Raw genomic sequence first — 11,751 nt, forward strand, 5'->3', positions numbered from 1 at the left:
CAGTTTGAGGTGCTTTATCAGCAGATTCAAAGAGGTTTCATTCATAATAATTGTCAATGTAGGATTGAAAATGCTTTTTACGAGTCGCCGCTGGAAGAAATTGGCAACAGAGCTGAGTGGCGGCATCTTTAAAAACATGCAGCTGTTGATATCACTCATCCACATCCCAGCATGCACACTGCACCCTGCTCCAACTTGCAAACCAACCCTGCCTTGTAGCTGGGGCAGCTTGCGGTCGCTTCACGTTCCCAGACCAGTGACCCACCCGAAACCACTTCCTCTTAAGGGTCTCGGAGCTGCCGCTTTGATCTGCACTCAAGTATACCAAAACACCAACCAACCAACCAGAGTCTGATTCAACCAGACTAAACAACACAGGTCTGAAAACATTATAAGACAGGCAGTGAGACATTTGGTGCACCAGTCAGACAGTTATTGCGTTAACGTGCATTTAAAGGATAATTCTGGTTTATTTCAACCTAGTGTTTTTCCATTAATGTGGCTATTGCGGCTTTATGGATACATGCTACGTTTGCACTTGCCAGTTCTGCACCGGAGATTTGGGAAAACAAGGACTTGTGCAAATAAATGAGTTTCGGTCCTTTAAGCTGCATGCTTAAAATGTAATGCAAAGGAGAATCCTGGTTACCGTAATCATGGCGGGGAATTACCTGAAACAACACGGCCCCTAGCTTTTTTTTTTTAATGCAGTCAGACAGTCAGACAGTAAGTCAGTGAGACAGACGGGGACAAGCAGCCTGTCTGTCTGCATACAACAAACAGTCTAAAAGACAGACAGGAAATTGAGAGGCATCAAATCTGTCACACTGTAATCAGATTAGTCTGATTATACAATGACATAATTAAATCCACCCCACACCCTAACCCTACACACACACACACACACACACACACACACACACACACACACACACATACACACACCTACACACACTGATACTACTGCTGCACTGGAGTGAAATTAAGCTGCCAGACTCTTTGTGTTGTTTGTATGTGATGAATGTGTCTGTGAGCATAAATGTGCAATGTCCCAAAATGTGTTTATGTGTCTCTAAAAATGAGTGTGTTTTTTTTATTTTTTTTATCTGCCTGCTGTTTTAATTTACTGGATTTAAATAAAGCATACTTAATGTGTGTAGGTGTTGTGTGTGTGTGTGTGTGTGTGTGTGTGTGTGTGTGTGTGTGTGTGTGTGTCCAAATTTGAGGGTGTATTTTACCAATCTGCCTGCTGTTTTAATTTACTGGATATAAATGCAGCATGCTTAATGTGTGTAGATGTTTTTGTGTGTTTGAAGCCAAACTGCCTGTTTTCACCCTTTAATTTGTCTCGACTGCTCTCTCTCCCTCTCTCTCCCTCTCTCTCTCTCTCTCTCTCTCTCTCTCTCTTTCTCTACTTTGTTTTTCTGCACCAACATACACCCACATATAAACACACACACAAATCCTCCTACACAGAATGAATTTTCTGTCTTTTTTTCTTGAATTATTAATACATAGATGCAAATGCTTTGTCTGAAGTTTTGTTCATAATTATCATGTATCGTCAGTGTTGTCTGCAGTGAAGGACATCTTGTCTTGTCACCCACTTAAATCTGAAAAAATATCAAACATTAAACTATAGAAAAAAAGAGCAGATGAGTTATATCACAAAAAAGGTTATAGTTTTTTTGAGACTATTGTTAAACACAAGATGTGTCAGGTTCTGTCTGATCCAGCCCAGCAGGCGACAGACAGGCTATTTAATGGATCACATCATGTACATTTTGTCTTTTTAATCACATGAATCTGAGTGTTAATTATACTGCTGGCAAAGTAGACAGTCACATGAAGATAACCATAAACATCTCTGCAGATACAGTACTGTGCAGAAGTCTCAGGTCACCATCACCATGCAAACAGAAAATACAGGAAATATGTACACAAAATTTAACATTAATTATTTAATATTATTATTAATTAGGGTTGCATTACATTTAGCTTTGAGAGAGCCAGATTCCTGCTACTGCTCAAGTGTAAGGGGTGCTCACACTAAATACTAACCATTTTAGCCTATAGAAGCTGTTTTCTTTCCTGTTTTTTAATACTGCAAACACATTTATTTTCTGGTTGTATTCTAATAAGGAGACTGAAAAGTAATTGTATATGGTCATTATATCATTGATTAAGGCTAATTTATGCTCAAAGTTAAATACGGATACTGATGGAGTCTTCTGTCCGTGCCCTGCGTTCATTTCGTCCGTATTTCTGCACATTTCCATAAAGCTTACCGATACCGACCAAATGGAGCAGTACCACCGGAAACCATGGGGGGCAGTGTTGCTGTCACTACTCGATACGTAGCTCTAGAGAGACACGAAGAAGAAATAACAATGGAGGAACTTTTTGAGGAAAGGTTTTGCGAGTTGGTTAGAAACTTTAAACATACCGTTTTTGTCTTTTATGCAAGAGGAACATTATCAATATCTCCTCCACAGTCGCCATGTTTGTTTTTGACTCTGCGCTGCCCCCTGGTGGATGTATTGGTTAACATCCATGTCAACGTAAAGGACGCATGGAGGTATGTGAGCAGTGACGGTAACATCGTTTGTAACGGACGGATACATAAATGGGCCCTAAGACTTTTGCACATGTCGGTAACTGAACCTCCCAACAAGCAAAAATGTGTGACCCCACTACATTCAACAAGCTGATTGGATGATGCAGCGTTCTGTGAGTTCGAAATGATGAATCAAGAAATCACGAAATAGGTTAATGTGGTACAATCATGGTTGTAGAAACTGGACCATCAACATGTTTCATGTTGGGGGGGTGGGGATGACTCAGACTTGTCTTGTCTCGTCCAACCGTCTCACCTATCACAGTAAAGGTGCTTTATTTGTCACATGTCCAATTGTACAGTGAAATTCAGTCTCTGCATTTAATCCATCCTAAGTATTAGCAGCAGTGAGTAACCATTGTGCAGCAACCAGGGAACGACTCCAGATAGATCTATGCCAGCGCCTTCGTCATGGGCGCTGACAGGAGAATTAACCTATTACACATATGTTGGGTTTTTTTTGACAATGGGAGGAAACCGGAGCACCCAGAGGAAACTGATGCAAGCACAGAGAGAACATGCAAACTCCACACAGAAAGGCCCAGCTGGGTATCAAACCCAAGACCTTCTCACTGTGAGGAAACAGTGCTAACCACCGAGCCACCATGCAGCCTGGTACTACAGAAGCATATTGCTGCCATGCCAGAAAAGTGCTGAATTTCATGTTATAATGTGATAACTTATTATGCTACAATGTGAAACCCACAGTTGGTCTCCCTGTGATGTATTCCTAAAATTTCTCAATCTCTCAATTTCTTTTCAGTGCTAGTTTGTGCAGAGGAGCAAACATCATGCCCTCTATCTGATGTGTTTATGTTCCTCCAGCTGTTAGTACATAAGAAGTGAGGCTCTGTTTATGGTTAGCTAAAACATGCTGCAGCCATTTCATCATACCATGACCGCTACGGAGAGAAATCTGCCTTTGCGCACCCTATGGTTAACCACTTCTTTAAAAGGAAGTCAGAAAACCACAACCTGTGTGCTCTTTAGTGTGTGTGTGTGTGTGTGTGTGTGTGTGTGTGTGTGTGTGTGTACTTGTGGACTGTGGTGATTCCTCCTATGTTAGATCAATGAATGACGCTACCTCCAGAGGGTCCGACTCATTCATCCGTCTGTGCAGCTCCATGTATTTTAAAGTCCTTTTCAGTGTAAACATACTTACAAACTACAGAGTATCATGTCTCAACCCAAGCATGAAGTAGAACTTAATCAAATTGTTTAACCCTCCTGTTGTCCTTGAGTCAAGGAAGGAAGGGAGAAAGAAGGAAGGAAAGGAGGAAGGAAGGGAGTAGGAAGGAAGGAAGGAAGGATGGAAGGGGGGAAGAAGGAAGGAAAGGAGGAAGGAAGGGAGAAAGAAGGAAGGAAAGGAGGAAGGAAGGGAGGAAGAAGGAAGGAAGGATGGAAGGGGGAAGGAAGGATGGAAAGGAGGGAGGGAGGAAGAAGGTTAGAAAGGAAGGAAGGAAGGAATGAAGGGGGGAGGAAAGAAAGAGAGAAGGAGGGAGGAAAGGAAGGAAAGGAACAGTCAAAACAGACGGGGTCAATTTGACCCGGGAGGACAAGAGGAAGGTTAAATGAAATATATTCCTATCCGTTCTCCACATTCCGTTTCCTCATTCAGATGTGAGTTTCACGTTATAATGTAATACGTTTAAAGTTATAAAGTGATACTGATGCTTTTTGCACAGTACAATCTTTGGTTTAGATTTCTTTTTTATTCCTGGCCAACGTCATGGGTCGCTCTTGTAGCAAACTAGAACGTTTCTCATAGAAATGCTCAATTCTTGAATGTCACTTGTGTCACTTTGTGTCTTTTTAGATGTATACTGTAGATTTATGCACAAATGTGAAGGTGAAAGATTTCCTTTTTGCAGTTAGCTTGTTGCATTTTGCTAATTTTTCTCAGAGTCGTAATCACAGTTTTAGCAAATAATGCAACATCCAGAATAGATCCAATTCATATATTTTCCTTTCTTAACACATGTTGAACCTTTCTAAATCAAAAAGACTGAATTACTATATTTTTGTCCCTGTTTGGATCTGGTCTTCACTCTGATTTGAACCCCATTTTTGCCCCAAGACCTCTTGATCTTTAAACAGTTTGGACGTAGACTCAACATCAGAGGTCTTGACTGTATACGAGAATAAAAGAAACAACTGTGCACTCATCCTCATGCATGTTTGCAGCCAGAAGAAGCATGTTCGAGGCTCCAGATGAACGCAATATCAGCATAAACCTCCCAACTGAGGTTAAAAAATAAAATACTATTACAGTATGAAATGGTAAGTTTGTGTGTTTCACTTATCTTCTCCAAGTGACTCCTCTCCACTCTCCCTACCTCACACCTGTTTCCATCATCCTCTCTCTCTCTCTCTCTCTCTCTCTCTCTCTCTCTCTCTCTCTCTCTCTCTCTCTCTCTCTCTCTCTCTCTCTTTTTTTTACGACACAATCTCTTCTCGACAGAGGACATTTTTAATAGTCTACTGTGTCTAGCCTCAAACAGAACTGGGGGAGTAGGGGATGGCTGAGCAGGGATGTAGACAGAAGAGAGAGAGACAGAGAGAGAGAGGTGGGGGAGAGAGGGAGGTTAAGGTAGGGGGTGGAGGTTGGGGGGGGCAGACAGAAAGACAGACAGAGGGTGAGATAATGAGATAGAAAAAGGATGAGAGAGGTGGATTTGTTATTCTTGCAGGGTGTTGCACAGACGCAGACACAGACAGACATTACCTCACACAGCTGCTGCAGCGAGAGGAGAGGGCGACGGTGTGTGTGAGTGTGTACAGCCAGGCGTGAACATGTTTATAATATCCTGAAGCACAGATTTTTTTTAGCCAAATGTCAAGCTGCGTTCTGTCAGAGAGCAAAAACTCTACTTATATGTACCCTTTTTTCCCCCTCTTTGTAGCTGTGACCGACGTTTATATTGGTTATTATTAAAGTTTTACTTGCTATAAAGAAGCCAGACGGTGCAAGCTGTCAGACGATCATCATGTTGTAAAGAGCAGGCCAGATTATTTAAGCTACTTTATATGGAGGTAAAACTGAAGTGAGCATGCTTAAAATACAGTGACATCTATTTGCATGTGAAAATTGAGTATGTGCACAAGAATGTAATGTACAGTAGGTCAGAGTTGGTCCAGGGATGCATGTGTGCAACAGACAGTCCTTTGTGTTCTTGAATTTAGGGTAAGCATGTAAAAGTATTGTAGTCTTAATTGTTGCCTGAGGCTTTTTGTCAGGGGCTGGGTAACACTTTGGGGGTCACAGAAACAAGATCATACTAAAGACAATCCAAATCTAAATGATCTAAATTGTAATATTATATCTGTGATATATTTTCACTGTAAATTTCAGAATATTTAACCTTCACATATTGTTCATATTCTTCACCCTCGCAGTATGTTCCCCTCATAAAAAGTGTCTATACCACATTTTGAACCACAGATCTGTTAAGAAAGCATCAATAGTTAATATGACTGATCAATAAATGTGATTAAACCTTGATTAATATTTCAGAGAGCAGAGAGAGTGTATTTTTTAGGTTTTACACCACACATTTATGGAGAAAAATCACCTACTATCACACAATATCATGTCCTATTTTACCTAAGACATGAAAATATAACATAGCAATAATGATTTAAATGTATTTAATATTGAAAGTGAAAATGAGCAGAGCTTTATGGAGCTGTGGGGTTTATTGTATAACCATTAGAGCCACCAGTCTCCACTGCTATGTCATAAAAAGAAATCCTCATAACTACTATCTTATTAAAACTATTAACTATGCATTTAACTAAAAGCCAAGTCAATAGATACGGGTCAAATTTGACCCAGAACAGCCTCAATGGACAAAAAGTTGTAGCACCTATACAAAAGTATAACATATTTTCATTTTTATGCATTTTGGGCCACTTTAGGAAAAGTCATCTGTTTTACTAGTTCAGAATCATCTACACTGATCTATGCTGTACTCAACACTTCTATTTTTGTGATTAAGGAGTTTAAAGTTATAAAAGAAAGCAGCAAGCAGCACACACTTATTTATTGACTAAAAAAAGGTTTGATGATTAAAGTATAATTCCCTAAAGAAACAGCTCATAAACGTGTCTGAACCGACACCTGAATCATCAGGAGATCATCTGTCAGTGTTTCTGATCTGATTTGGGAAGGTTTGCTTGCCTTTAGGCACAAAACTGCTTAGTAAAGGTTTGAAAAAAAGACTGTGGTCATGGTTGAAAAAAAAAAAACACTCTTGGTAGGAGCGTCTCTCGTCTTTGCCTCTGACAGACAACAGTCATTATTCTCACAGCCACAAGAGGACTTGGTTACAAAACATAAACATAGGTTGTCATGCACGTTTGAACACCCAATGCTGTTGTTTTCGCATAATCTAACATCATCTCAAGTGCAACAGACTGCAACTACAAGTGTCTGAGAGAATTAAAAGCTGTTTTTTTTATGTTTGATGAGTCACGGTGAACAATCGGTCAGCTTTATTACATTGCCAAAGTTGCATTGTTTTATTTGGCAATGCAGTTTTTCAAGGAGGATGTTTTGAAAAGTCTCCTTTAAGGATGTGTTTAGGCAAGCTTCACCTTATTAAGTTTTATTTGAATAACTTTTAGAGGCTTGAGGAGACAAAATACAGTAATTTACTATAAATGAAGCAGAAAATTGGAGGAAAGCTTTGACAATTTAGTCTGTGCGTGGGTGAAATTTGGATTTTTTCTGTCCTATCCTATCATTATGTGACCCCTTGCATTAATCTAGCGACCCCTTTGTGGGGATCCCGACTCTTCTAGGTTGGGAACCACTGAGTTAAGAGGCAGCTGGTGATGAATACTCATGTTTAGCATTGTAGCCATAATTGTTAAGCCTTACCTGAACACTAATCCCTGTGGTTTTACTTCTAACCCCAAATCTTAAACTAACCCTAGTAGACGTGAGGGCCTACGATTTTTTTTTTTCCCTTTCTAAACCTTTCTGTTCTTCAGAGGACATTTGGTTCTCATAAAGCTAAAAGCACACATACACACACCCATGAACACACACACACACACACAGAAAATGCAGACGCGGAAGAGTGGGATTGCTCAAGCCCGTTTTTTCGGTACAGGTCTAAAGTCAGATTAGTGCTCGTCTGTCTGTCTGCTTTCACGGAGAAACATGCTTAATCCCTGTTTAATCCCACCTGCGACGGGATTGGCCACCGCCTAAGACTCTGACGGCTATTACCCCGAATACAGGCATTAGTCACAGACTAACACACACCTGGGCTGAATACCACACACCTGGGCTGAGAGAGACAGGAGAAAAGAGATGTAAAAATTGTTTATACTGCGTTTCTGTCGCTCACTAATAATGCATGTCGAATTGAGCCGAATTGAAAAAGAAAGAGAGAGAGAAGCGGGGAAGGGGGGGAGAGGGGGGGGTGAGTGGAGAGAAAATGACAAAGTGAGGGATTTGGATTAAGGTAGAGTTGGAACTTAAGAGAATGAAGAGAGCCTGAAGAACAAGCCGTAAGACTATTTTAAAACAAACAGTGTGAAAGAGACACTTGTGAGAGCTAAAATAATAAAGAGACAAAGACGAATGTACAGAAGATAAATGTGCACACAAGCATGCAGACGGACAAAAAAACACACAAGGAGAAAGATTGTGTTCAGAGTTACGTTAGCACTGTGAGAAAGAAATGCTGCTCCCTTGCTCAGGCACCTTTAAGTTCATTTAAGACGTCAAATATAACTCTATAAAACTCAGTTAACATCAGGTTAAAATGTTGCATTAACCTTCCTGTCGTCCTCCTGGGTCAAATTGACCCGTCTGTTTTGACTGTTCCTTCTTTCCTTCCTTCTGTCCTTCTTTCCTTCCTTCCTTTCTTTCCTTCCTCCCTCCCTCCTTCTCTCTTTCTGTCCTCCACCCTACCTTCTTCCCTTCCTTCTTTCCTCTGTCCTTCTTTACTCCCTTCCTTTCTCCCTCCCTCCTACCTTCCTTCCTTCCTTCCTCCCTTCCTTATTTCCTTTCCCCTTCCTTCCTTTCTTTCCTCCCTCCCTCCTACCTTCCTTCTTCCCTTCCTTCTTTCCTCTGTCCTTCTTTACTCCCTTCCTTTCTCCCTCCCTCCTACCTTCCTTCCTTCCTCCCTTCCTTCTTTCCTTTCCCCCTTCCTTCCTTTCTTTCCTCCCTCCCTCCTACCTTCCTTCCTTCTTTCCTTTCCTTCCTCCCTTCCTTCTTTCCTTTCCTCCTTTCCTTCCTTTCTGTCTTCCTTCCTTCCTTTCCTCCCTCCCTCCTACCTTCCTTCCTCCATCCGTCCTTCCTTCCTTCCTCCCTTCCTTCCTTGACTCGAGGACAACAGGAGGGTTAATGTAAAAATAATTACAGCTGAATTATATTTAGTTGCCTCAGTTTCAGGGTCCTGCTTTGGGACACGTTGACAATAGAATAGAGCCATAGTTAATATTATTAGTGCTTTTCCTGCAATGACAAAGTCAACATGTCTGCTGTGAAAAAGGCTCATAGCAATCTTTAGTATTAAGATAGCAAAGATGCAAGAAGCCAGGTGACTTGACTTTTTCTACCAACAAACCAATTTAATTGAATTTAAATCTATTAAATTAAATCTATTCAATGACACAGCAGGGTTTCGATGCAGAAGCTGCAGGAAAAAATCTGTCCAATCTAATCTAAACTAATTGTAACATCCTGCTATCTTTCATCACTAAGAAACATGAAACCAATTAACAACTAAAACTGGAATGGAGGAAGAAGGAAGGAAGGAAGGAAGGAAAGGAGGAAGGAAGGATGGAAGCGAGGAAGAAGGCAGGAAAGGAGGAAGGGAGGAAGAAAGAAGGAAGGATGGAATGAAGGAGGGAAGGAAAGGAAGAAAGGACAGAGGAAAGAAGGAAGGAAGGAAGGTAGCGGGGAGGAAGGAAGGACAGAGGAAAGAAAGAAGGAAGGAAGGAAGGTAGCAAGGAGGAAGGAAGGGAGGAAAGGAAGGAAAGGAAGTAAGGAAGGAATGAGGGAAGGAAGGAAGGAAAGAAAAGGAAGGAAGGAAGGAAGGAAGGGAGGAAGGAACAGTCAAAACAGATGGTGTCAATTTGACCCGGGAGGACGACACAAAGGTTAAAGTTTGGGAAAGCTCGTGAGCTTGGTTAAATATTTCTTTTAAAAAGAAAATACTGACATGAAGAAAGATGTGTTTGCTTTTTCACTGTTTAACCAAAACTACATTCTTTTCCTCACTTAATCTTAAAGGAGACACATTCTGCACATTTACAAGTATATATTTTGAAGCCGGGGCTCTACTGGATTATCTTTGCATGATTTGTGGTCAGAAAAACTCCCTATGTAACTTTACACTGACCCATAATGCAGCGCCTCAGTTCAGCCTCTGTCTGAAACAGCCCGTTTTAGCTCCTACTCTGATTGGCCGACTCTTGGAGGTTGTCTCTTGGTAGATTTCCACTGACTCTGAGGTTACACCAACAAACCATATGACACATTATAGTCATAGGATTTCACTAGTTTGTCTCTGTATTTCAACTTCTCAACAAAAAAAAAGGTGACTCATTGGTTTTTGACTTGCAGGAAGTATTTCTAAGATACATTAAACTCAACATTTTGACCTTTTACCATCATAATATTATATAGATAACAGAAAATCATAAAAAACATTACAAGTCCTCTTTAAAAAATGACATTTCAGTAGCCTGAACTGTGTTTCACATGGTAAGGATTAAAGATGAACCCTCCTGTTGTCCTCAAGTCAAGGGAGGAAGTAAGGAAGGAAGTATGGAAGGAAGGAAGGAAGGAAGAAGGAAGGGAGGGAGGAAAGAAGGAAGGAAGGAAGGAGGGAGGGAGAGACTGAGGAAGGAGGGAAGGAAGGAAAGAAGGAAGAAGGAAGGAAGGAAGGAAGAAGGGAGGGAGGAAGGAAGGGAAGAAAGGAAAGAAGGAGGAAGGAAGGAAGAAAGGGAGGAAGGAAGGAAGGGAGGAAGGTAGGAAAGAAGGAGAGAGGAAAGAAAGAGATTTGTGGTCAGAAAAACTCCCTATGTAACTTTACACTGACCCTTAATGCAGCGCCTCAGTTCAGCCTCTGTCTGAAACAGCCCGTTTTAGCTCCTACTCTGATTGGCCGACTCTTGGAGGTTGTCCCTTGGTAGATTTCCACTGGCTCTGAAGTTACACCAACAAACCATATGACACATTATAGTTGTAGGATTTCACTAGTTTGTCTCTGTATTTCAACTTCTCAACAAAAAATAAAAAAGTTATCTCATTGGTTTTTGACTTGCAGGAAGTATTTCTAAAATACATTAAACTCAACTTTTTGACCTTTTACCATCATAATATTATATAAATAACAGAAAATCACAAAAAAAAAATATTACAAGTCCCCTTTAACCCTCCTGTTGTCCTCGAGTCAAGGAAGGAAGGAAGGGATGGAGGAAAGGAAAGGAAAGGAGGAAGGAAAGGAAGGAAGAATGAAGGAAAGGAGGGAGGAAGGAAGGACGGAGGGAGGGAGGAAGGAAAGAAGGGAGGAAAGGAAAGAAGGAAGAAGGAAGGAAAGGAGGGAGGAAGGAAGGAGGGAAGGAAGAAGGTAGGAAAGAAGGACAGAGGAAAGAAAGAGAGAAGGAGGGAGGGAGGAAAGAAGGGAGGGAGGAAAGCAGGAAGGCAGGAAGGAATAAGGAAGGAAAGGAGGGAAGGAAGGACTTGCTCTATCTCTGCTGTGTCTGAGTGTACAGTATCGATTCATCACTGTCTCTCTAGGAGTCCAGACTGAAAATGGCACTGTGTTATAAAAAAAAGAAAGAGCTCCGCTGGTGAGGGGCTTGTTGCTTCAGGAACCTGTGAGACGATGAAATACAATCCAGGAAGGGAAGTTTGGGTAATATCGGATGATTTATGACACTATGCACTATGACACAGGATTTTACAACTCTGGAAACTCTCCGTGATTGTGAGATAAGTTCATGTAAGTTCATGTTGAGAAGTTGAATTCCCAGGAATATGCAGTCATCTGTATTTATCTGAAACCCTGTTCCCTAAAAATTACATTTATATGGTAATAAACGGTTAAGACAAATACATTTAGGAGGGAAATGTAATTACTGTCCTCCCTTCCTTCCTTCCTTTCTCT

Source organism: Scomber japonicus, chromosome 3 (assembly GCF_027409825.1).
Source record: "Scomber japonicus isolate fScoJap1 chromosome 3, fScoJap1.pri, whole genome shotgun sequence".
Classification (NCBI taxonomy): domain Eukaryota; kingdom Metazoa; phylum Chordata; class Actinopteri; order Scombriformes; family Scombridae; genus Scomber; species Scomber japonicus.